Raw genomic sequence first — 24791 nt, forward strand, 5'->3', positions numbered from 1 at the left:
AAACAATGGATGGAAATACATTTAAAAATAATGGAAATAGGTGGGAAAAGAAAAATATATATAAATTATTGGAAAAAGGGGGATCAGAAAGTGGGTGGAGATGGAAGAGACAGTTCATGATCTAAAGTTGTTGAACTCAATATTTAGTCCGGAAGGCTGTAAAGTGCCTAGTCGGAAGATGAGGTGCTGTTCCTCCAGTTTGCATTGAGCTTCACTGGAACATTGCAGCAGGCCAAGGATGGACATGTGGGTATGAGAGCAGGATGGAGTGTTGAAATGGCAAGCGACAGGGAGGTCTTAGTCATGCTTGCGGACAGACCGAAGGTGATCCGCAAAGCAGTCACCCAGTCTGCATTTGGTTTTTCCAATGTAGAGGAAACCGCATTGGGAGCAGTGAATGTAATAGACTAAATTGAGGGAAGTGCAAGTGAAATGCTGCTTCACTTGAAAGGAGTGTTTGGGCCCTTGGACGGTGAGGAGAGGGGAAGTTAAGGGGCAGGTGTTGCACCTTCTGCGGTTGCATGGAAGGTGCTGTGGGAGGGGTTGAGGTGTAGGAGGTGATGAAGAAGTGGACCAGGGTATCCCGGAGGGAACGATCCCTGTAGAATGCCGCTGGGGGGGTGAAGGGAAGATTTCTTTGGTGATGGCATCACGCTGGAGTTGGTGGAGGATGATCCTTTAAATGCGGAGGCTGGTGGGGTGATAAGTGAGGACAAGGCGGACGCTATCATGGTTCTGGGAGGGAGAGGAATGTGTGAGGGCGGATGTGCGGGAGATGGGCCGGACACGATTGAAGGCTCTGTCAACTACCGTGTGTGGAAAACCTCAGTTAATGAAGAAGGAGGACATGTCAGAGGAACTGTTTTTGAAAGTGGCATCATCAGAACAGGTGCGATGGAGGCGAAGGAACTGAGAGAATGGGATGGAGTCCTTGAAGCCCTATTGAAGCCCTGTAATGAAACCTTGGTCCAGTTCCTCAAGTAGAGAGGTCAAGGTCAACTCAAATCTTTGCATACTGGTTGTTCTTTGGCAGGGTATTGTTCCTTCACTGGTCTAAATGTTTTATCCTCCTTGCTCCAAAAAGGTGCCTTACTAAATCTCCTTATTATAAATCTAGTTTTGTTATGTGACCAGAGCATCTGCTTTCCCTTATCCTGACAAATGGTTTATGATAGCTAGGCCATTGTCAAACACTGGGGTCCAAATATCACCTAATCACATACTTTTTTGATATAACAGTTTTTTTTTCACACCCATTTGCTGGATTTAACTCTGGACTCAAAATGTTTGCAAATTGTGTTGTAAAACCAGTTTCTTTAATTATTTGGACAAGGGTAGCCATTAACTACAAGAGGGGTCTTTTGCATTTTAATGATTTCTCAAAGATATGTTCAGAAGATCATTGGCATTTAAATGACTTCATCAAAACATGTCCAGACATGAAGATTAGGTCAGGGGTACTTTTAGTTCCATGGGCTAGATTTTCAGCTTGGCGTGTGGGTGCGTGCCTGATATGCATGAGTGTGAAAAAGCACGTGATGATGTCGGGCGAGCATCCCGACATCATCGTGGACTCACGTGATATTTCTGTCGGTGGGCGCATGCGAGAGTCAGCAGTGCACCCACCGACAATTACGAGGGCTGTTAAACCCATTAATCAATTAATTAAATAGAATTTTTCCCTGCCTGTCCAACCATATGGTTGGCAAGTGGGCAAATAGGCCAAGCGACCTTTGTATTTTTGAGGAAACCTCATCCACAGGCAGGATGAGATTTCCGATATTAATTAAAAATAAAATTAAAGTTTTTAGAACTCATTTTCAACATGTCCCTGCTCATATGACAGAATCACATGATGGGACATGTTTTCCTTTTGTTTCAAAACTTAATTTTTCACATGAAAAATCTTCAGCTCCCTGAGGCAGCTCTGTGCCTTCAGGGAGCTTTCTGTGAGTGCACCCACTTGCAGGCGGTGACATCTGTGCTTGCCCTCCTCCTGCCCCTGCCCCCCCCACCCAGGCAGCACTGTTAATTGGCCAGCCAGTGTGGAATCACGGTCAGGGCCCAGCACGGGCAGCAGACTGTTGCACAGCCACTCCCAGGCCCGCCCGTTGCACCCGCTTGACGAGGGGAAAATCCTCCCCCATGTGTATTGGCAGGAAAGAAAAGATCACCTGACCTCTAAACTCCATGCTGTTTTAACGTGTCAATTTCAAGTTCATAAGTCCATATTGCATGAGCATGATGTTAGTAGGAATGTTCTTAAACCCTTAAACAAGGATGTCACTTTTTTAATTCATTCATGGGATATGGGTGTCGCTGGCTATGCCAGCATTTAATGCCCACCCCTAATTGCCCTTGAGAAGCTGTCTTCCTGAACTATTGCAGTCCATATAGTGTAGGTGCACCCACAGTGTTGATAGGGAGGGGGTTCTAGCATTTTGACCCAGCGACAGTGAAGGACCGGCGATATATTTCCAAGTCAGGATGGTAAGTGGCTTGGAGAAGAAATTCTAGGTGTTGGTGTTCCCATCTATCTGCTGCCCTTGTTCTTCTAGATGGTAGTGGTTGTGAGTTTGGAAGATGCTGTCTAAGGAGCCTTAGTGAGTTCCTGCAGATGGTACACACTACTGCTGTTGTGTCTTGGTTGGTGTAGGAATGAATGTTTGTGGATGGTGTGCCAATCAAGTGGGCAGCTTTGTCCTGGATGGTGTCAAGCTTCTTGAGTGTTGTTGGAACTGCCCTCATCCAGGCAGGTGAAGACTATTCCATTATACTCCTGACTTGATCCTTGTAGATGGTGAACAGACTTTGGGGAGTCTGGAGGTGAGTTACTCACTGCAGGGTTCCAAGCCTCGGACCTGCTCTTGTAGCCATAATATTTATATGGCTAGCTCAGTTCAGTTTTTGGTAAATGGTAACACCCAGGATGTTGATAGTGGGGGATTCAGCGATGATAATACCATTGAATGTCAAGGGGCAATGGTTAGATTCTGTCTTGCTGGAGATGGCTATTGCCTGGCACTTGTGTGGCACGAATATTACTTGCCACTTGTCAGCCCAAGCCTGGATATTGTTCCAGGTCTTGCTGCGTTTAGACATAGACTGCTTCAGTGTCTGAGGAGTTGCAAATGGTGCTGAACATTATGCAATCATCGGCGAACATCCCCCACTTCTGACATTATGATGGAAGGAAAGTCATTGATGAAGCAGCTGAAGATAGTTGGGCCTAGGGCACCATTTGCCACTCTTCAGTGCTTTGATACCTTCCCCATATTTGATTGGAAGATTATGGTAAGCCCTTCTAACTCCACCCCAACTTCCTTTGAAAATCTGGTACGCAACCCATCTGGACCAGGTGACTTATCCACTCAAAATATTGTCAGGCTTTCCAGTACATCCTGTCTATCAATTTTCACCCCATTCCTTACCTCTACCCTCTCAGCTTTTATCGATATTTTGTCAGAATTGTCTTCCTTAGTAAACATCGATATAAAGTATGCATTAAGTATTCTCAATTTGCTCCTTGCCTCTAAGTGTATATCATCTTCTTTGTTTCTAATAGGCCTCTTATTAACCACTTACTATTTACATGCCAGGAGAAGATTTTAGGGTTCCCCTTTGTGTTAACTGCCATTCTATTCTCATATTCTCTCTTTGCCAGTCTCAATTTATTGAATTGCGCCTGGTTCTCGCTTAAAGAATTCACCTGACAATGCATCATTACACTCTTTTTTTAGTTTCATCATATTCTCCAACGCCCTCACCATTCAATAATCGCTAGCTTTTGTTCCCCTTCCTTTGCCTTTAGTTGGAATGTGCCTAGCCTTGACCTGAAACACCTCCTCCTTAAAGATCGCACCTTGTTCCGTAACAATTTTTCCTATCAGTCTTTGATTCCATTGTTCCCTGCCTAGGTCCTTCTTATCCCATTGAACTTAGTCCTCTTCAATTTAGAAGTTCTATTTTAGGTTGTTCCTTGTTCTTCTTCATTACTAATCTAAACTTTGATACGATAATCACTTTTATCCAAATGTTCTCCAACAGGCACTTGGTCCATTTGGCCCACCTCATTCCCCAGCACCAGTTCCAGCAAAGCCTCCTTCCTGGTTGGACCAAGAATATACTGGTCAAGGAAATTCTCCTGAACACATTCCATTCCTCCCCCTCCTTTCCCTATACCCTAACATTGTCCCAATCGATATCTGGGCAATTAAATGCTCCCAATATTACTACTCTATAGTTTTTGCACATCTGTGATTTTCCTTGCAGCTTTGCCCGTTTTTCTCTCTCACAATATTTGGAGGCCTATAAAATAGTCTCAGTAGCGTGAACCATCACTTTTTGCTTCTCAATTCTAATTAAATAGATTCTGTCCTTGTTCCTTCAAAGATATCCTTTTTTTCCAAAGCTACAATGTCTTCCCTAACCAGTACTACCACCCCACTTCCCTCTTTCTTTCCCTGCCTTTTCTGAATATTTTATATAATTGAACATTAAGTGCTCAGTCCTCATTATTTTTAAGTCAGGTTCTATTTTGGCACTATTCCTCCATGGCTATTTGCACTTGTAGCTCAACTTATTCACCACACTTTGGGCATTTACATTCATGCATTGTAAACCGGTCTTTATATTTTTCATAGCCCTTCTTATTCTGCTTCTATTTAATTCCTTCCCCATACTAAGCAACACTCTCGTTTCTTTGTGCACCTCAATCCTCATTTTTAAATCTATATGCAAGTCTCCATCCCCTGCTAATTTAGCTTAAACCCTCCCCAACCATACTAGTGAACCTCCCTTCAAGGACATTGTCCCCAGTCTTGTTAAGGAGCAACCCACCCCTTTTGTATAAATGCCTCTTGCCTCAGAACCGGTCGCAATGTCTCAAAAATCTGAAGCCCTCTCTTCTGCACCATGCCTCAAGCCACGCATTGATCCTTACTATTTTCCTATTTCTATTCTCTCTAGCATGTGGCAATGGGAGTAATCCAAGATTACTATCTTTGAGGTGCTATTTTTTAACTTCCTCCCTAGCTCCTGAAAATCTAACCATGGGACCTCAATATCTGCCCTCTCTATGTCATTGGTACTGACGTGTACCACAACTTCTGGCTCACTCACTTCTCCCTGCAAAATATTCTGCACCCTCCCCCAGTACCAGGGAGGAAATACAACATTTGGGACTCATGATGATGGTTACAAAAATCTGTCTGACCTGCTAACTATGGAATCTCCAATAACAGTAGCAATTCTATGCTTTGCTGTTTCCCTTTGTTCATTCCCTTGCCCATTAGTGCCATGATCTGGGCACTCCTTCAAGATGTCATCACTCAGCAGTTGTCAATGTTGAGTACTGATTTGAGAATGGCACACACCCTGAAGACTCCTGCACTTCCTGCCTCTTCTAAACTTTCTGATGGTCACCATTTACTATCCTAAACTCTCTCTGCATGTGGGGTGGCCACCTCCTGCTATGTCAACATGGACTGCAGTGGTTCAAGAAGGTAGCTCACCACTGCTTTCTTGAGGGTAATTAGGGGTGTGCATAAAGTGCTAGCCTAGCCAGTGATGCCCACGCCCTGAGAAAGAATAAAAAAAGTTTGAGAAATGAGAGTTTACTACAGCAATACTCTCTTCACACCAATTTTTCAAAAAGTTTTATGGAATTACTGGCTTACAGGAAAGCCTACACATTATTTTCACCCAGGTTGAGCCTCTGGTGCCTTTCTTAAGTTCTCTCTTACATATTCTAGTGTTTTTGCAAGGTGCTCCTCCTGAAGCTGCAACATTGGAGGGGAGGGCTGTTGTGGATCATTTAAGGCTCATTTCAGCCTGTCTGCCTGGTGGTGTTGAATAAAGGGTTAACATCAGAAGCGCATGATACTGTTATAATGATGATGTATCATTATATGATTGAGTAACAGAGATCTGGAGGGAACAGAAGTTCCAACCCTGTACAGAGTTCCCAATATGTACATAGTAGCTGTAAATAAAGAGTAATGGTTTTAATAAACTATAGTCTTGAACAATTTACTTTGAGATAATAGACAAGCCCCAAAGAACCCTGTTTAGATCCTGATCACATGATGAAACGAGCAATAGTGACCAAATCATCTGGTTGACTAGAAAAAAGGGAGAGTGGCAACGCTTGGACGTAATCACAAGGACAAACATGAACTGACCAGTGGTAGTGGAATGTCACCAGGTTGCCACACTCAATGTGTGACTGTGCGTGTGTGACTGAAAGAGTTAAGTAGAAAAAGAAGAGGAAGAAAAAATGCCCATCCCGACTGTGCTTGGTCTCCAGCTGTGCCATCCTGTTGTGATCCAATTAGGAACCGTTAACATTTAAAAAGAAATCCAAATAGCTTGCTTTAACCAATAGAACTATGCCACAATATTTGACTTTTTTTAACAAAACAAACTTTATTGTATATAAAACAATTGAACAAAACCAGCCCTATTAACAAAATGGTTTATAACTCAGGTTTTCTTCGTACATCCCCCAAGAATTCTCTTATAAAACACATCAATCTTAAAGTTACTTACTTCTGTAGGGATGACCCATAAGTTTGCCACAGTCCTCTGGAGAACTTTACTCCGCTCCAGCTATTCTCAGAGATAAAAATTTAATTTACCCTCTCTTGACTGTGGATGCCTCAGTCCATAGTTCTGGTTACTTTTCCAATACTTCCAACCTAATTTGCTGGTTCCTTTCTTTTCCAATAAGACACTGTGAGGCCTATTGTGGATTATCCCACTAGCTTTAAACTAGGCCATCTTCAAGCTACTGTTCCTCACAAGAATCAAACTGAGATTAAGTCTCAACTGCTTTCCACGCATCAATGATGAAGTTAGGCCTTTAATCTGCTTACAGCACATGTCTGTCTAATGGTTATTTATTTTTTCTTCTCTCAGTGAGCTGTAAACCACACAAGGTCCAAACTGCAACTAACTTTTCCAGCAAACACCCAGATAAATTGAAACCAGACAGCCTTACTATACTTCACCCATCTCCATAATGACGTAGCCTGCCCTGGGCTGTCCACAAACTGACTTTTAAGTTAGTTATCTTTCATTTACAATTTATTTTTTGATCTGATGAAGTAAAATGGCTTTATAACTTTTCGGGGTTCACTGAATCCTTTTAAGTTAATTTAGCTCTAACTCCCAAAAGAAAAACACCTCTCTGGACTGCAATTCTTTGCAGTCAGTGTAGACACGATGGGCTGAATTTTCCCTTTGGTGGCAAGGGCGGGCCCTGCACGTCCGGGTGCGTAAAATTATGTCCCCAACGTCACTGCAAGCTATTGCGATTTTTCAGTGGGCAGGCACGCGATGATGTCCGACCCACACCCGCCATTACTTAACAGGTCACTTAAGGCCCTTGAGGTGCCAATCAACACAGATTTTTCAGCGCCCATGCAATCTTTGACTTGGCGCACAGGCGCAATGGGCAGGCTGGTAGGACACATTTGTATTAACCTTATCCATGGGCAGGATAAGAGGGCTCACTGGGGTCATAAGTGTGCACAGTCAAGCATTTATCTCTGAAAGTTTTTGAAACTTGCCTGTGTGATCTGCAGTACTTCAAAACACATACCAGCTGCTTTTCCTGGACTCTTAACCTTCAGGTCAGCACTCTGCAATGAGGAATCTTTTCTGGGCCTGCATGTTTCAGGAAGCTTCCCTTAGCCTGGGAATGGGAGCTGAACTGTCCACTGGAGGCAGCTCCTCTGAGGAGGGAAGGATGGCTAGAAAGGGAAGAAGGCCAGGAGCGCACATTCAGCCTGTCAGGGGAGTCAATGCTGCAATGTTCCAGTGAAGCCCAACGCAAACTGGAGGAACAACACCTCATCTTCCGACTAGGCACTTTACAGCCATCCGGACTGAATATTGAATTCAATAACTTTAGGTCGTGAGCTCCATCCCCCATCCCCACCCCCTTTCTGTTTCCCCCTTCCTTTTCTTTTTTTTTTCCAATAAATTATATAGATTTTCCTTTTCCCACCTATTTCCATTATAAAAAAAAATATTTATTTATTTTTTTTTTACATCTTTTATGCTCTCCCCACCCCCACTAGAGCTATACCTTGAGTGCCCTACCATCCATTCTTAATTAACACATTTGTTTAGATAATATCACCAACTTTAACTTTAACACCTATGTGTTCTTTTGTATTATTGTTGTTGACATCTTTTGATGATCTGCTTCTATCACTGCTTGTTTGTCCCTACAACCACACCCCCACTCCACCTCTCTCTCTCTCTCCGCCCCCCACACACACACCTTAAACCAGCTTATATTTCAACTCTTTCTTGGACTCGAACTCAAGTTCTGTCGAAGGGTCATGAGGACTCGAAACGTCAACTCTTTTCTTCTCCGCCGATGCTGCCAGACCTGCTGAGTTTTTCCAGGTAATTCTGTTTTTCTTTTTGTTTTGGATTTCCAGCATCCGCAGTTTTTTTGTTTTTATCTCTGTGTTTAATTGACTGCCACTGCTCTTCAAGAAATGCCTACCTCCTTGAAGAAGTTCTGTTCCTCTCTGTGACAAGATTTCCGTATCTCTCTTTTGCCCTGCTCACCTTCCTTGCTTTCCATTTCCCTCCTGGTGTTTGACAAGGTGTTTACTAAAACCTCCTTTCACAGCCACATCTCCTTTCTCAGTGACTGTCTCCATCTCCAACTTACCCCATGTGGATTTCAACTGAAATTCCACACCTCATGTTTCGAACCCACCCAGGATTACAGGTATCTCCGGGACATAAAACGTTTCTCGGACTGCTGTTCCCGTCACATGCTGAAATCCACGCTCAGTGCCATGCGCCGCCATATGAACACACTCGACCTTTCCCTCCAGCAGCACCGCCGTACCCTTTTTCAAAGCTGCGCGTGCCCCCAGTTTCACTTTACCCTTTGGCTCATCCGACGCCTCAACAAGAAACTTTTTCTCTTTCTCTCAAGTGCTAAGGAACGCAAGCTCCAACAACTCATCGACACCAACACCCATCTAGGACCCTCCACCCCGGCCTGTCCCTCCGTCCCCACCCCATCTTCCAATCCCAACCCCAGCCGTGTATTCACTATATCCCCTGACCTTCCCCTCTCCGATGCTGAACGTTCAGTGCTCAGCAAAAGACTTAGTTTCATACCCTTACGCCCTCACCTCAATGAATTTCGGGCTCGGCATGATGCTGAACTCTTCTTCCGCCGTCTTCGTCTCCGGGCTCACTTCTTTGGGCAGGAGTCCTCTCCCAGTTCAACGGATCCTTTTACCCATCTCCAATATTCTCCCTCCACCTGGACCCCTCCCTCTGGATTCTTACCTTCTCTTGATCTTTTCATTGAGAACTGTCGACGCGACATTAGTCATCTCAATTTCTCTGCTCCTCTCACCCATTCTAAGCTGTCTCTCTCTGAACTTACTGCACTCCATTCTCTCAGGTCCAACCCTGACATTGTCATCAAACCCGCTGACAAGGGTGGTGCTGTTGTTGTCTGGCGCACTGACCTCTACCTCGCGGAGGCTGAGCATCAAATCGCAGACACTTCCTCCTACCTCTCCCTGGACCATGACCACACCACTGAACAACAAGCCATTGTTTCCAGGACTGTCACTGACCTCATCTCCTCTGGGGATCTCCCTCCCACAGCTTCCAACCTGATAGTCGCTCAACATTGGACGGCCCGCTTCTGTCTCCTACCCAAAATCCACAAACAGAACTGCCCCGGTAGACCGATCGTCTCAGCTTGCTCCTGCCCCACAGAACTCATTTCTCGTTATCTTGACTCCCTTCTCTCTCCCCTTGTCCAGTCCCTTCCCACCTACATCCGTGATTCCTCTGACACCTTACGTCACATCAACAATTTCCAGTTCCCTGGACCCAACCGCTTCCTCTTCACCATGGACGTCCAATCCCTCTACACCTCCATCCCCCACCAGGATGGTCTGAGGGCCCTTAGCTTCTTCCTCGAACAGAGGCCCGAACAATCCCCATCCATCACTACTCTCCTCCGTCTGGCTGAACTTGTTCTCACGCTGAACAATTTCTCCTTCAACTCCTCTCACTTCCTCCAAATAAAAGGTGTGGCTATGGGACCCACATGGGCCCCAGCTATGCCTGTCTCTTTATGGGGTATGTGGAACATTCCTTGTTCCAGTCCTACTCCGGCCCTCTTCCACAATTCTTTCTCCGGTACATCGATGATTATTTTGGTGCCGCTTCATGCTCTCGTTGGGACTTGGAAAAATTTATTAATTTTGCTTCCAATCTCCACCCCTCCATCATTTTCACGTGGTCCATCTCTGACACTTCCCTTCCCTTCCTTGACCTCTCTGTCTCAATCTCTGGTGATAGACTGTCCACCAATATCCATTACAAACCCACCGACTCCCACAGCTATCTCGACTACAGCTCCTCACACCCCGCTTCCTGTAAGGACTACATCCCATTCTCTCAGTTCCTTCGCCTCCGTCGCATCTGTTCCGATGATGCCACCTTCAAAAACAGTTCCTCTGACATGTCCTCCTTCTTCCTTAACCGAGGTTTTCCACCCACAGTCGTTGACAGGGCCCTCAACCGTGTCTGGCCCATCTCCCGCGCATCCGCCCTCACGCCTTCTCCTCCCTCCCAGAAACATGACAGGGTCCCCCTTGTCCTCAATTATCACCCCACCAGCCTCCTCATTCAAAGGATCATTCTCCGCCATTTCCGCCAACTCCAGCATGATGCCACCACCAATCACATCTTCCCTTCACCCCCCCTATCGGCATTCCGTAGGGATCGCTCCCTCCGGGACACCCTGGTCCACTCCTCCATCACCCCCGACTCCTCAACCCCCTCCTAAGGCACCACCCCATGCCCACGCAAAAGATGCAATACCTGCCCCTTCACTTCCTCTCTCCTCACCGTCCAAGGACCCAAACACTCCTTTCAAGTGAAGCAGCATTTCACTTGCATTTCCCCCAACTTGGTCTACTACATTCGTTGCTTCCAATGTGGTCTCCTCTACATTGGAGAGACCAAACGTAAACTGGGCGACCGCTTTGCAGAACACCTGCGGTCTGTCCGCAAGAATGACCCAAACCTCCCTGTCGCTTGCCATTTTAACACTCCACCCTGCTCTCTTGCCCACATGTCTGTCCTTGGCTTGCTGCATTGTTCCAGTGAAGCCCAACGCAAACTGGAGGAACAACACCTCATCTTCCGACTAGGGACTTTACAGCCATCTGGACTGAATATTGAATTCAACAACTTTAGGTCGTGAGCTCCCACCCCCATCCCCACCCCCTTTCTGTTTCCCCCTTCCTTTTCTTTTTTTTTCAATAAATTATATAGATTTTCCTTTTCCCACCTATTTCCATTATAAAAAAATATATTTATTTATTTATTTATTTATTTATTTTTACATCTTTTATGCTCTCCCAACCCCCACTAGAGCTATACCTTGAGTGCCCTACCATCCATTCTTAACTAGCACATTCGTTTAGATAATATCACCAACTTTAAATTTAACACCTATGTGTTCTTTTGTATTACTGTTGTTGACATCTTTTGATGATCTGCTTCTATCACTGCTTGTTTGTCCCTACAACCACACCCCCACTCCACCTCTCTCTCTCTCTCTCTCTCTCCGCCCCCCACACACACACCTTAAACCAGCTTATATTTCAACTCTTTCTTGGACTCGAACTCAAGTTCTGTCGAAGGGTCATGAGGACTCGAAACGTCAACTCTTTTCTTCTCCACCGATGCTGCCAGACCTGCTGAGTTTTTCCAGGTAATTCTGTTTTTGTTTTTGTTTTGGATTTCCAGCATCCACAGTTTTTTTGTTTTTATCTTTTGTTTCTATCAGGGGAGTCACCTATGGAAGGACAGGTGCAGGCACAAGGGGCGCAGGGCCAAGAGGCAGCGCAAAGCGGAAGGGGCCACAGAAGACGCCACTATCCTGCTGCCAGGGTATACAGGCGGTGAAGCAGCTACCTCAATATGACTGAGGTGCAGTGCTGAAGGAGGCTCCGACTGTCAAGGGAGACAGTCAACTATATCCGTCAGAAGATAGGGCCTGAGATCTCCACTAACTGTGTAGGTGGACAGCCCATGCCAGTGGCTCTGAAGGTCACAGCTGCCCTCAACTTCTATGCCTCTGGCTCCTTCCAGGGGACAGTGGGTGATCTTTGTGGTGTCTCCCAACCAGCTGTCTACGCTTGTGTCATGCAGATTACAGACGCTCTGTTCAGGGGTGCATTGACCTTCATCCACTACTGTTGGGACCAGGCAAGCCAGACACAACGAGTCAGAGGCTTTGCGGCAATTGCTGGCTTCCCCCACGTCCAGGGTGCAATAGACTGCACACATGCGGCCATCAAGGCGCCAGCGGGTGAGCCCGGTGCCTTCGTCCACAGGAAGGGCTTCCACTCCATGAACTTGCAGATAGTGTGTGATCACAGGACGCTGATTCTACAAGTCTGTGCAAGGTACCCAGGTAGCTCCCACAACGCCTACATCCTCAGAAATTCCTAGATGTCGGGGTTCTTCAGTGCTCCAGCCCGGCTTGATGGATGGCTGCTGGGTGACAAGGGCTATTCCCTCAGAAGGTGGCTCATGATGCCTCTCCAGCATCCAAGAACAGAAGCTGGGCAGTGGAACAGTAGGTTCCATGCATCTACAAGGGCTGTGGTGGAAAGAAATATTGATCTTCTCAAGATGTGCTTCCAATGCCTGGACTGCTCAGGTGCTCAGATCATGTGTCGGTGATAGTGGTTGCATGCTGCACTCTCCACAATCTTGTGCTGGAAAGGGGGGATGATGTGGATGATGAAGATGTAGACGCATTGGCAGTGGATGCACACGATGAGTCCAGCAGTGAGTCCGAGGATGAGCATGCACAGGGAAATGCTGAGAGGGCAGACACCTACCCAGGCATGCTCCAGGGAGGCAGGGACATCTGGGAGGCTTTAATCCAACGAACCTTCAGCTAGCACCCCACATATGGACCACCAGGAAATGCCTGGGCTGTAGGCTTGACACTCAGCACCTAAGTGCAAAATCTGCTAGGGTAGGAACAATCATTAAGGGCCTTGTTCATAAAGCTGAATGTCCAATCAAGCACTCATTACAGTTTGGAAACCATACACATGCAAAAGAGGCACCCTGAGCAATGGTGAAATATCTGAATTTATTCTGTCAAGCAAACCAACTTATTGCTAAAGAAAAAAGAACAGTGTCATGAAAGAAAACAAATCACAGAATCTCACAATGCAGAAGAGGCCCTTCGGCCCATCGAGTCTGCACTGACATGTGGAAAACACCTGACCTACATACCTAATCCCGTTTACCAGCACTTGGCCCATAGCCTTGAATGTTATGATGTGCCAAGTGCTCATCCAGGTACTTTTTAAAAGATGTGAGTCAACCCGCCTCCACCACCCTCCCAGGCAACACATTCCAGACTGTCACCACCCTCTGGGTAAAAAAGTTTTTCTTCACATCCCCCCTAAACCTCCTGCCCCTCACCTTGAACTTATGTCCCTTCGTGACTGACCCTTCAACTAAGGGGAACAGCTGCTCCCTATCCACCCTGTCCATGCCCCTCATAATCTTGTACACCTCGATCACCTCAGTCTTCTCTGCTCCAACGCAAACAACTCAAGTCTATCAAACCTCTCTTCATAACTTAAGCGTTTCATCCCAGGCAACATCCTGGTGAATCTCCTCTGCAACCCCTCCAGTGCAATCACATCCTTCCTATAATGTGGCGACCAGAACGGCACACAGTACTTCAGCTGTGGCCTCACCAAGGTTCTATACAACTCCAACATGACCTCCTTAGTTTTGTAATCTATGCCTCGATTGATAAAGGCAAGTGTCCCACATGCCTTTTTCACCACCCCACTAACATACTTCTCCGTCTTCAGGGATCTATGGACACACACGCCAAGGATCCTTTGTTCCTCAGAACTTCCTAGTGCCATACCGTTCACTGAATACTTCCATGTCAAGTTACTCCTTCCAAAGTGTATCACCTCACACTTTTCAGGGTTAAATTCCATATGCCATTTTTCTGCCCATTTGACCATCCCATCTATATCTTCCTGTAGCCCAAGACACTCAACCTCACAGTTAACCACCTAGCCAATCTTTGTGTCATCCGCGAACTTATTAATCCTCCCCCCAACATAGTCATCTATGTTGTTTATATAAATGACAAATAATAGGGGACCCAGCACAGATCCCTGTGGTACGCCACTAGACACTGGCTCCCAGTCACTAAAGCATCCTTCTGTCATCACACTCTGTCTCCTACAACTAATCCAATTTTGAATCTACCTTATCAAATTACCCAGTATCCCATGTGCATTTGCCTTCTTTATAAGTCTCCCATGTGGGACCTTGTCAAAGGCTTCACTGAAATCCATATAAACTACATCAACTGCACTACCCTCATCTACACACCTGGTCACCTCCTCAAAAAATTCAATCAAATTTGTTAGCATGACCTCCCTCTGACAAAGCCATGCTGACTATCCCTGATCAAACCTTGCCTCTCCAAATAGAGATAGATACTCTCCTTCAGAATTTTCTCCAATAGTTTCCCTACCACTGACACAAGACTCACTGGCCTGTAGTTCCCTGGCTTATCTCTACAAGCCTTTTTAAATAGTGGAACCACATTAGCTGTTCTCCAGGCCTCTGGCACCTCCCCTGTGGCCAGAGAGGAATTAAAAATTTGGGTCAGAGCCTTTGCGATCTCCTCCCTTGCCTCCCTCAGCAGTCTGGGACACAAATCATCCGGACCTGGAGTTTTGTGCACTTTTAAGCCTGCCAACATCTCCAATACCTTGTCACTCCCTATATCAATTTGCTTAAGAACCTCATAGTCTCTCTCCAAGGGTTTGATACCTTCATCCTCATTCTCTTGGGTGAAGATGGATGTGAAGTACTCATTCAACACTCTAGCGATGTCATCTGGATCCCCCTTGGTCCCTTATGGGACTACTATTTCCCTTGTTATCCTCTTCCCATTGATATACTTATAGGATATCTTGGGATTTTCCCTACTTTTACCATAAATCATAAGGACCTCATCTCGGGCCAACACAAAAGTACCAGTGAAAAACCCATGGTGTGCCTAAGGTGCCTTATGTTTTCATTTCCGGTTGCTATGTCTTGGTGCTGCCTCATTGCTCAGAGTGGCATCTGAGACAGCCTGCTGACTGCTGTCCTGTTGTCCTCGATGACCTTGACATCGTCCTCTGGCTAGGAGAAAGTGGCCAGTTCCACAGCTGGTATCTCCCCAGCCGTTGCAGCCTCACCAGAGGGGCGGAGGAGCTGCTGCCCTCATCCAGAGCACCCTGAGAGCTGCCCACAGAGATGCCAGGCAGCTGCTGTGCCGATGTGAGGTCGCTTCAGACCTCCCTGCTCACCATGGATGGATGGGCAACGAGCTGGGAAAGGTGATGCCCAAACCATCTCACACACTGGCACTGACCAGCTGAGGTCAATGCCGATGTAAGGCCTTGCCGGTCTGGAAGAAGAAGGACAGTGGATCAGTTAATGTGGAGTCAATGGCAAAGATCATTCCTGTCCCCCAGATCATTATACGCTCAGCCTTCCACAACCAATCGTCAAGCCATGTTGCAAAATTAAATCAATTAACATTCAGCACTGCTATGGCTTTTGGGAGGACAATGCTGACCTCACTGTTGGGCATAAATACCTGGCCTTGGCACCCCAGCCTCACCAATACCAGTGGACGTTGGCGCATAGCATCTCTCCAGGTCCAGGGCCTCCTGTTTGAAGTGGCTAAGAATGGCAATCTGCACCTGGCTGCCACCAGTCCTCGCACGCTCTGCCGCATTCTTCTCCTGAAAATGAGAGACGAGCATTGATTACTGAAAATTGTACCTGGACTCTCATCGTGCACGGCCCACCCCAACCAGAGTGGGACATATCAGGGCTCCAGTGCCTCCTCACCCTGCTGCTGCCAAACACTCACACAAAGATACTAGGCCTGCTCCACACCCCCACTCCCCCGCCTTGGACACATGCTGTGTACATCACTTTAGGCACTATATGGTACATCCTTCCATAGCAAGGAGGCGCAAGCACATGGAGTGCCTAATTCCTACAAAGTTGGTGTGAAGAAGCAAGATGAGGTTGGTATTAGTCAGCTCTACAGACAAAGGCAGGAATATTCCAGAAAACCAGGCTTGAGGCAAGCTTTGGTGGCAGCCAAGGAGCCCTGCTTTGGTGTTGACAGACTGAATATTAACGGCAGACTGCTCTGGGGGTTCAGAAATATAACAGTAAAAGTTTCCAAAGTCCAAAAGAGCTTAGGTCATGTGGTGTTGCCCATTGATGAATCAGTTTCAGATTAACAATCAGCTTCTATATCTCTGGTCAAAATCCATTGTTACCTTAGGAGGTTGGTAGTGGCTATTTGCGCCTCCATAGGTACAACAAGGTTCAATGGCTCTCTTTGTTGTAAATCCAGGCTGAGACACAGATCATTTGCTGTCCATTGTTACATTGATTGTAATGGGTCTGATAGGTGTGAGATTCCATAAGGATGAGGGTTGAGCTTTGTTCTGTAATTACTGTTGGAAGTTGTAGCCAACTTGCAAATCATGTGACCTGTAGCAGCCATGTTTTTGGTCCAGTAATGTTCATTTTGAAATAAGCAAAATGTAAGGTTTGATTTACACAGTTTGTCATCTCTTTCATGTTTTGTAGACATCACATCCCTTCCACCCTCTGGGGGAAAAAATGGATTTTGTTAACGTGTTCTTGCAAAAGAAAAAAATGAAGTAAAGAGGCATACATTCTTTTCCTCAATCACTTTGAAGGTCAAACACACAGCTAGCAGGTGCAATGTTAGTTCCCTGCTGCATTCTAAGGGTTTAAACTTGGGATAGGGCATCAAAAATGACATTGTTCTTTCCCACAATGTGGATAGTTTTTAGGTTAAAGGGTTGCAAGAGCAAACCCCAGTAGAATAACCTAGCATTGGTTGCTTTGAACTTTTCTAGAAATTTCAAAGTGTTGGGGTCAGTGTATACTAGGGTCTCCCTGTACCCATGGTGAACATAGATTTCGAAATGCTGCAGAGCTAGAAGGAGACCCAGAGTTTCTTTCTCGACCATGGAGCACTTTTTCTGGTGTTTTTTGAGCTTTTTGAAAAATAGACAATTGGACGCTTAATCCAGGAATCATCTTCCTGGAATAGGACAGTTCCAACCCTTGGAGTCCTTGACAGCTCTAAAAGGTTTACTAAAGCCTTGGGCAACTAGTACAGGCTTGTTTACCAGAATGGCTTTCAACTTTGTAAAAGCCTCTTGGTGCATCTCTATCCACATCATCTTTAAGTTTCTTTTTAGTGCGTCTGTTAGTAGGGCGCTAGGGTACTAAAGTTTGGGACAAACGTTTGGTAGAATCTACACATCGTTAGAAAACGCTTGATTTCCCTCTGGTTTTTGGTGTAGGGAAATCGACCAGTGCATGAACTTTGGCTTCATGGAATTACACATTTCCCTGTCCCACTACATGTCTCAATTAAGTCACCTTGGCCTTTGCGAACTTACTTTTTTGCCAAGGATTGCCCTTTACAGACATTGGAACACTGCATCCATGTGTTATAAATGGTCACTCCAGGTGTTGTTGTAAATGATCAAGTCATCCAGGTATAGTGTACAACTCAAAAACAGAATTACCTGGAAAAACTCAGCAGGTCTGGCAGCATCGGCGGAGAAGAAAAGAGTTGACGTTTCGAGTCCTCATGACCCTTCGACAGAACTTGAGTTCGAGTCCAAGAAAGAGTTGAAGTATAAGCTGGTTTAAGGTGTGTGGGGGGGGCGGAGAGAGAGAGAGAGAGAGAGAGAGAAGTGGAGGGGGGGTGTGGTTGTAGGGACAAACAAGCAGTGATAGAAGCAGATCATCAAAAGATATCAACAACAATAGAACAAAAGAACACATAGGTGTTAAAGTTGGTGATATTATCTAACCGAATGTGCTAATTAAGAATGGATGGTAGGGCACTCAAGGTATAGCTCTAGTGGGGGTGGGGAGAGCATAAAAGATTTTAAGATATTTAAAAATAATGGAAATAGGTGGGAAAAGAAAAATCTATATAATTTATTGGAAAAAAAAGGAAGGGGGAAACAGAAAGGGGGTGGGGATGGGGGAGGGAGCTCACGACCTAAAGTTGTTGAATTCAATATTCAGTCCGGAAGGCTGTAAAGTGCCTAGTCGGAAGATGAGGTGTTGTTCCTCCAGTTTGCGTTGGGCTTCACTGGAACAATGCAGCAAGCCAAGGACAGACATGTGGGCAAGAGAGCAGGGTGGAGTGTTAAAATGGCAAGCGACAGGGAGGTTTGGGTCATTCTTGCGGACAGACCGCAGGTGTTCTGCAAAGCGGTCGCCCAGTTTACGTTTGGTCTCTCCAATGTAGAGGAGACCACATTGGGAGCAACAAATGTAGTAGACCAAGTTGGGGGAAATGCTGCTTCACTTGAAAGGAGTGTTTGGGCCCTTGGATGGTGAGGAGAGAGGAAGTGAAGGGGCAGTTGTTGCATCTTTTGCGTGGGAATGGGGTGGTGCCATAGGAGGGGGTTGAGGAGTAGGGGGTGATGGAGGAGTGGACCAGGGTGTCCCAGAGGGAGCGATCCCTACGGAATGCCAATAGGGGGGGTGAAGGGAAGATGTGTTTGGTGGTGGCATCATGCTGGAGTTGGCGGAAATGGCGGAGGATGATCCTTTGAATGCGGAAGCTGGTGGGGTGATAAGTGAGGACAAGGGGGACCCTATCATATTTCTGGGAGGGAGGAGAAGGCGTGAGGGCGGATGCGCGGGAGATGGGCCAGACACGGTTGAGGGCCCTGTCAACGACCGTGGGTGGAAAACCTCGGTTAAGGAAGAAGGAGGACATGTCAGAGGAACTGTTTTTGAAGGTGGCATCATCGGAACAGATGCGACGGAGGCGAAGGAACTGAGAGAACGGGATGGAGTCCTTACAGGAAGCAGGGTGTGAGGAGCTGTAGTCGAGGTAGTTGTGGGAGTCGGTGGGTTTGTATTGGATATTGGTGGACAGTCTATCACCAGAGATTGAGACAGAGAGGTCAAGGAAGGGAAGGGAAGTGTCAGAGATGGACCACGTGAAAATGATGGAGAGGTGGAGATTGGAAGCAAAATTAATAAATTTTTCCAAGTCCCGACGAGAGCATGAAGCGGCACCGAAGTAATCATCGATGTACCGGAGAAAGAGTTGTGGAAGGGGGCCGGAGTAGGACTGCAACAAGGAATGTTCCACATACCCCATAAAGAGACAGGCATAGCTGGGGCCCATGCGGGTACCCATAGCCACACCTTTTATTTGGAGGAAGTGAGAGGAGTTGAAGGAGAAATTGTTCAGCGTGAGAACAAGTTCAGCCAGACGGAGGAGAGTAGTGATGGATGGGGATTGTTCGGGCCTCTGTTCGAGGAAGAAGCTAAGGGCCCTCAGACCATCCTGGTGGGGGATGGAGGTGTAGAGGGATTGGATGTCCATGGTGAAGAGGAAGCGGTTGGGTCCGGGGAACTGGAAATTGTTGATGTTACGTAAGGTGTCAGAGGAATCACGGATGTAGGTGGGAAGGGACTGGACAAGGGGAAAGAGAAGGGAGTCAAGATAACGAGAAATGAGTTCTGTGGGGCAGGAGCAAGCTGAGACGATCGGTCTACCGGGGCAGTTCTGTTTGTGGATTTTGGGTAGGAGATAGTCGCCCAACCTCGGACGGCCCGCTTCTATCTCCTACCCAAAATCCACAAACAGACCTCATTTCTCGATATCTTGACTCCCTTCTCTCTCCCCTTGTCCAGTCCCTTCCCACCTACATCCGTGATTCCTCTGACACCTTACTTCACATCAACAATTTCCAGTTCCCTGGCCCCAACCGCTTCCTCTTCACCATGGACGTCCAATCCCTCTACACCTCCATCCCCCACCAGGATGGTCTGAGGGCCCTTAGCTTCTTCCTCGAACAGAGGCCCGAACAATCCCCATCCACCACTACTCTCCTCCGTCTGGCTGAACTTGTTCTCACGCTGAACAATTTCTCCTTCAACTCCTCTCACTTCCTCCAAATAAAAGGTGTGGCTATGGGCACCCGCATGGGCCCCAGCTATGCCTGTCTCTTTATGGGGTATGTGGAACATTCCTTGTTCCAGTCCTACTCCGGCCCCCTTCCACAACTCATTCTCCGGTACATCGATGATTACTTCGGTGCTGCTTCATGCTCTCGTCGGGACTTGGAAAAATTTATTAATTTTGCTTCCAATCTCCACCCCTCCATCATTTTCACGTGGTCCATCTCTGACACTTCCCTTCCCTTCCTTGACCTCTCTGTCTCAATCTCTGGTGATAGACTGTCCACTAATATCCATTACAAACCCACCGACTCCCACAGCTATCTCGACTACAGCTCCTCACACCCCGCTTCCTGTAAGGACTACATCCCATTCTTTCAGTTCCTTCGCCTCCGTCGCATCTGTTCCGATGATGCCACCTTCAAAAACAGTTCCTCTGACATGTCCTCCTTCTTCCTTAACCGAGGTTTTCCACCCACAGTCGTTGACAGGGCCCTCAACCGTGTCTGGCCCATCTCCCGCGCATCCGCCCTCACGCCTTCTCCTCCCTCCCAGAAATATGATAGGGTCCCCCTTGTCCTCACTTATCACCCCACCAGCTTCCGCATTCAAAGAATCATCCTCCGTCATTTCCGCCAACTCCAGCAAACTCATCTTCCCTTCACCCCCCCCTATTGGCATTCTGTAGGGATCGCTCCCTCTGGGACACCCTGGTCCACTCCTCCATCACCCCCTACTCCTCAACCCCCTCCTATGGCACTACCCCATGCCCACGCAGAAGATGCAACACCTGCCCCTTCACTTCCTCTCTCCTCACCGTCCAAGGGCCCAAACACTCCTTTCAAGTGAAGCAGCATTTCACTTGCATTTCCCCCAACTTAGTCTACTACATTCGTTGCTCCCAATGTGGTCTCCTCTACATTGGAGAGACCAAACGTAAACTGGGCGACCGCTTTGCAGAACACCTGCGGTCTGTCCGCAAGAATGACCCAAACCTCCCTGTCGCTTGCCATTTTAACACTCCACCCTGCTCTCTTGCCCACATGTCTGTCTTTGGCTTGCTGCATTGTTCCAGTGAAGCCCAACGCAAACTGGAGGAACAACACCTCATCTTCCGACTAGGCACTTTACAGCAATCCGGACTGAATATTGAATTCAACAACTTTAGGTTGTGAGCTCCCTCCCCCATCCCCACCCCCTTTCTGTTTCCCCCTTCCTTTTTTTTCCAATAAATTATATAGATTTTTCTTTTCCCACCTATTTCCATTATTTTTAAATATCTTAAAATCTTTTATGCTCTCCCCACCCCCACTAGAGCTATACCTTGAGTGCCCTACCATCCATTCTTAATTAGCACATTCGTTTAGATAATATCACCAACTTTAAATTTAACACCTATGTGTTCTTTTGTATTATTGTTGTTGACATCTTTTGATGATCTGCTTCTATCACTGCTTGTTTGTCCCTACAACAACACCCCCCCTCCACTTCTATCTCTCTCTCCGCACCCCCCCCCCCCCCACACACACCTTAAACCAGCTTATATTTCAACTCTTTCTTGGACTTGAACTCAAGTTCTGTCGAAGGGTCATGAGGATTCGAAACGTCAACTCTTTTCTTCTCCGCCGATGATGCCAGACCTGCTGAGTTTTTCCAGGTAATTCTGTTTTTGTTTTGGATTTCCAGCATCCGCAGTTTTTTTGTTTTTATCATAGTGTACAACTGCTGAGTCTAGCTGCTACCTTGATTGTCAACCTCTGAAAGGCTACTGGGGCATTTTTGAGGTCAAAGGGCATGACATTACACTGATATAGTGCATCTGGGGTAACAAAGGCTGAGATTTCTGTCATCCTGGGGGGTCATGGGGACTTGCCATTACCCTTTTAAAATGTTGATTTTGCTGAGGTAGGCCAAATGGCCCACCTTGTCTGTACAATCCTCAAGACGTGGGATTGGATGGGAGGTGGGACTGGTTACTGCATTTACTTTCCACTAGTCAGTGCAGAGCTGTTTTGAACTATCTGGCTTCGGGACCAGTACAATGGGGGAGCTCCAACTACTCTGGCTAGGCCTATATCATTATCCGGCCTATACTAGATTTCTTGCCTGACCTGAGCCAGCTTGTTGGGGATTAGCCAGCTGGGGTTTTGTTTTATCGGTGGGCTGTGCCTCCATCCATGCTGTGGACTGTTAGGGTGGTGTGGCCTGGCTGGTCCTTCCAGGTTTTGTTAAGACCACAGCCGATCTTATTTGCCGAGCAAGCCAAATCCCAGAGAGAAACTTGTCTTACTGATCATAACCTGTTTCTTGTACTTTGCAAATGAGAGAAAGAACTACTGATACCAGAAGCATAGAATCCCAGTAACTTTTAGGATTTTTAAATTAAAAGATTTATTAACAAGAAAAAAACTTAAAACTCCAAGATTAAAATTACACAGTTAAACATTCCTACAAAGCATTAAAAAAAAGCCACTTGGTCAGAAGATACAAGTGAAGTACTTGGCAATAGCTCCCTTATAGATTTTTAACTATAAAAATCCAGTAATATTACCCAAGGTAAAAACTGCAATCACTTTAGTAATGGTATACCTCATGACTTCTCACTCCCTTCCACTCTGCTTGGAGATCCAAGAAAGTTCAGAAAACAAATTGCTTTCTGAGACTGGTTTTACTGGATGGCTGTTTCAGATTTCACACCTTTTCTCATCACCGAGCTGGTCTCAGGACATCTCCCTCACACAGCCATTACAACTCAACTAAACTCCTTTCCTTAAATATCTTTATTTCCCTTTCATATTAGATTCCATTGTTCTCATACACTTCTTTGAATTCAGCTTTTCCAAAATGTAAAAATCTTTCTTGTTTTTCTATTTCCTCCACTTTCGCGTCAAATAAAACGTAATAACCTTCCCTTGCTTATGAAATCTTTGTAAGTTACAAAAGTCCCTTGTCATTTCTAAACTCTCCTTTGAAATTTAACAGCTGAAAAGTCAAGTCCCTCTTATCTTATAAGGCAAATTTTTAAAACCCAACCTATTTACTTGAAAATCCAACTTCACCATCGCCTCTCATTACAAATGCATGCATCTAGCTCTTTACCTTTCAACTCTCAGTTCCCACAAACAAGCTGTCTTTACTAACCTTGCCCCAGTTTAATTAATCATGGAGACACTCACTCACTCACTCACACTCACAGTCATCTTTACAGAATACCACCATATTCCCGAAAATATTTTAAAAAATAACATTCATCTTCACAATTTCTTTAGTTTTCCGAGTTGGATTGGCCACGTCCTCCTGCTGTTCTTTGGCCAGGTGTGTTAATTAGGCATTTAACTCTTCCAAAATTCTGTTGCTTGCCAGCCAGGTAGCCAGGGGTTCAACCAGGGGACCCTTCAGTCCCTTCTCCTTGGTTGACTCTTCTTGGCTGCCCTCAAATATTTCCACCCTCTGGCAAACACTAACCACTGACTGGGCTCTTGGCTGCAATATTTCTTTAGCTGGTTAAGGTGGCATAACCAGTGCTTTTTCCTCCTATCAGGGTTATGGATCAGGTAATTGATTTCACTGATCCTTCTGGCCACTCGATATGAGCCAATTAACTTGACTCGGAAAGAGGCAGCAGCACTAGGGCCTGGTCTCCTGGCTGGAGAGTACAGGCCTCAGCATGCCTGTCTGCCTGTTTTTTCATGGTTTTCTGGGAAGCTTTTAAATGTCTTTAGCCACTGCACAGGCACCGAAGAGCTGTTCCTGGAAGGTGGAGACGTACTCCAACATGATGGTGTCCTCCTTGGGCTCCAGAAACTTCCCTTTTAATAAAATTCAAATGGACTGAAGCCAATGGACTCATTCAGGAGTCCCTGGTAGTAAACAGCAGGAAGCCTAAACCCCTGTCCCAGTCATGTGGATATTTGAAGCTGTAGGTCCTAATCATGGTTTTCAGGGTCTTGTGATATTGTTCTAGTGCTCCTTCAGACTGGGGGTGATATGCTGAGGACTTTAGCTGGGTTATTCTTAATCTGTGTACAACCTCCTGAAACGCTCAGGGCATGAAGTCCCGATTGGATCTCTCTTGGAAGGCTGTACTAGGTAAAGAACTGGGTTAGCTTTGATCACGGCCTTAGCTGTGATTTTCTTGAGGGGAATGGCCTCAGTGAATTGGGTGGCTCAATCCATTATGGTGAGGAGATATTGATAGCTGCCTTTGTTATTAGTAGCAGCTCCACAAATTTATCAGTATTTGGTCAAAGGGTTTACTAAGTGCTGGAACAGGCTTCATGAGGCCAGTTTAATTGTAGCCTGGGGCTACCCTGCAACTTGGCAAGAATGGCAGGTTTTGCAGTACTTGGCCACATTAGGCCAGAGGTAAGGCCAGTAAAAGTGCTTGTTTATGCGGGCTAAATTTTTGTGAGCACCTACATGTCCAGCCATCAGTGTAGCATGGGCAATTCTTAGAATCTCCTGACGGTGTTCTGGGGCCACTACAATTTTGTGGAGCACTTTCCACTCCTCATCCGCAGGCCTCCTGGGGGCGGGGGGGTCTCTGCTTCTGCATTACTACCCCATCTTCCAAGTAGTAGCACTCAGGGGCGTGGGTGGTTTTTGCCTCAGAACAGGCAGCCTGTGCTATGCGCTTTATTTCACTGTCTGCCTGGCTGTGTGTTAGT

The sequence above is a fragment of the Carcharodon carcharias genome, chromosome 4 (genome assembly GCF_017639515.1).
Source record: "Carcharodon carcharias isolate sCarCar2 chromosome 4, sCarCar2.pri, whole genome shotgun sequence".
NCBI classification, from domain to species: domain Eukaryota; kingdom Metazoa; phylum Chordata; class Chondrichthyes; order Lamniformes; family Lamnidae; genus Carcharodon; species Carcharodon carcharias.